Source organism: Nicotiana attenuata, chromosome 3 (assembly GCF_001879085.1).
Source record: "Nicotiana attenuata strain UT chromosome 3, NIATTr2, whole genome shotgun sequence".
Taxonomy (NCBI): Eukaryota; Viridiplantae; Streptophyta; class Magnoliopsida; order Solanales; family Solanaceae; genus Nicotiana; species Nicotiana attenuata.
In genome coordinates this window covers 19711724-19714428 of record NC_031991.1, presented here as the reverse complement: position 1 = coordinate 19714428, position 2705 = coordinate 19711724, and the positions used below count along the sequence as shown (strand labels likewise).

The following is a 2705-nucleotide window of genomic DNA, read 5'->3' as shown; positions in this document are numbered from 1 at the left end:
GTGATCTCCCTTTCCAAGTATTTTCAAATTTAAAAACTGTTCAAGTGCATTGTTTTTTTTTTTTTTTAAATTTCAAAAGCGGGTTATTATCTTTCACAAATTTTCAAAGGGGGATTCCTTAGCTGAGTCACATAATTATTCAAACCGCCATTTCTTAATCCCTGTTATAAAATTGATAATCATATGTCATGATCAGCATAAGAAGTTAACGTAGCTTAGCTAAATTGCTAACGTCTAGTTGCTTGCATCATCTAGAGATATTCTTTTTACGTAGGAAATTGATTGTTCCCTTCCAAGAACTTTCTGGATAACTCTTCTAATGGACAAAGACATAGTATAAATAACGGACGTTCTCTACCTAATAGAAACACAATATAGAAATTAAACCCTTTGCGTATACATCAATAGTCCGGCTAAATCGGCAAATATATCCAACAAATTATTAAGCCTTTTAAGCCAATCAGTAACGTTCAATGCCAGATCGTATTGATGACTTGGCTCTCATGATATCAGATATGGAATATGCAGAGAAACTGCAGATGCAACATGTTCTTCGAGCTTCTTATGAAAGTTCTCAAGGTTTCTGTGGAATTTGCAAAAAGAAAAAGAGAGCAGATCGAATGTTCAAACTCGAAAACTGCTCTCGTCATTCTTTCTGTTCTCACTGCATAGGCCTATATGTCCAATCCAAGATTCACGACAACATACTTGTCCAGGTTTGAGATGTCGTGTCGTAATTCAACCTGAATCTTGTAGGTCTATTATTCCAGTAAATGCTTTTGCAAGGTGGGAAGAAGGTTCGACCGAGTCAGCTATTCCTAATAGTGAAAAATTCTATTGTCCTTATAAAAGATGTTCATTCATGATCGACATGAAGAGATCGTTGAGTGCATTTGTCCTCTGTGCAAAAAACTGTTCTGTGCCAAGTGCCGAGTCCCTTGGCACGCTGGGCGTGATTGTGACAAGTTTCAAAAGGAAGAAAAAAACAGAGAAGATGAACTAAAACTTAAGCTGCTTGCTGAGAACAAAAAATGGAAGGAATGCCCCAAGTGCAAATCCATTGTGGAGAAGGTTGATGGCGGCATACACATGACGTGCAGGTTAATTATACACAGTTATACATATATTATAGTTAAAATAGCACGGGCTAGCCAGTTTTCAAACTGGTCATTCAAAAATAGCCAGCGTTTGCAAAGTTATTGAAAAATAGTCACTATTTTGCTGCAACAGTGACCGGTCCAGTATAATATACTGGAGATCGGTGCACCTGTATATGAAATTCAGCATATTATACTGGACCGGTATATTATGCTGGAACTCCATTATAATATGCTGGAGTTCCAGTATACTTATGCTGGAACTCCATTATAGTATGCTGGAGTTCCAGTATACTTATGCTGGAACTCCAGTATATTATGTTGGAGTATTTTCCGGATTTTGAACAATATTTTCGTTCAGATTTATCTTTACATGAAAAGTGGCTAAATTTCGATTACTTTTGAAACTGTGGCTATTTTTGAATGATCACTTGTAAATGTGGCTATTTTTGAATTTCTCCCTATATTATAGATGAGTTATCTTTATACAAATAGACAACCATATTCATTGTTTGTCAAGAGTTCTGTTAATTTTATTTTTAGTCTATGTTATATTTTAGTGAGTAGTTTACATTATGTAAATTAGGTCCCTTAGTTTAGCTTATCTATTCCAATTAAGTCCATATGTCTGTTATCACAATTGGGACATGTGTCAGTCCTAGAATTAGTACAAGGAATCTAATGTCGAATTATTGTTATATACACAGAGTCTGTACCGTGGAGTCTTACCATATATGAAATTATCATTTCCTCTGATTCTCTCTCTCTCTCTCTTCTCTCTCCCTCTTTCCCTTCTCTCTATTCTCAATTTAGTAACAGAGCTTAGCTTCTGTTACAATGGTATCAGAGCCTCCTGAGCTCCCTGCTACGACTGGTATATCTCAAACATCGGAATTTCAAGGATTATAGAATGAAATGCAGGCGATGCGTTTACAACTTTCATCAATTATGGAGGATACCGGAAAGAGATTTGAATCCTTGGAATCCACTCAAAATCAGTTCCAATCACAGCTAGATGAGGTCAAAGAGGTGAGTAAGAAGTTGGGTTTCATCATGGCAAACATGGGTCTACCTATGCAAGCTCCGTCGAGGCCGTCTACACCATCTCCGGTGACTGTCAATACCCCCTTGCAGCTGACTCTTCACAACAAACCCCCAACCCTCTGCTCATGCGGTACCGGCCATCTATGAACATGGTGGAGTGTCAGGTACTAAAACTCTAACTACTTCACATGCTATGGTCACCCTTCAACTTTTCCGGTTGGGAGGGGATTTACATTTCCACCAACCCCTTTGTTCACCAGTTCCCCTTTGTTTCAGAACCCGATTTACTCTTCTTCTTCCCCCTGTTACCTACCCCTGTTAATCCTACTCATGCTGCTAGCCCTGATTCTCCCCAGAAAACCTTGAAACCCAAAATGAACTTTCCAGAATTTGATGGATGTAACCCCCGTGGTTGGCTCAGAAAGTGTGAAATTTTTTTTGAACTGTATAAAGTTCCTGAACATGAGAAACTAAGCTATGCTTCCATGCATGTGAAAGATAAAGTGGATGTGTGGCTGGATAGTTATTTGGTGAACCACAGAGGAAGAATATCTTGGCAGAAGT

General features: G+C 38.2%; 1 pseudogene; it reads left to right on the top strand.

Moving 5' to 3' along the window:
• Nucleotides 389-1954, top strand: LOC109224205 (annotated as a pseudogene).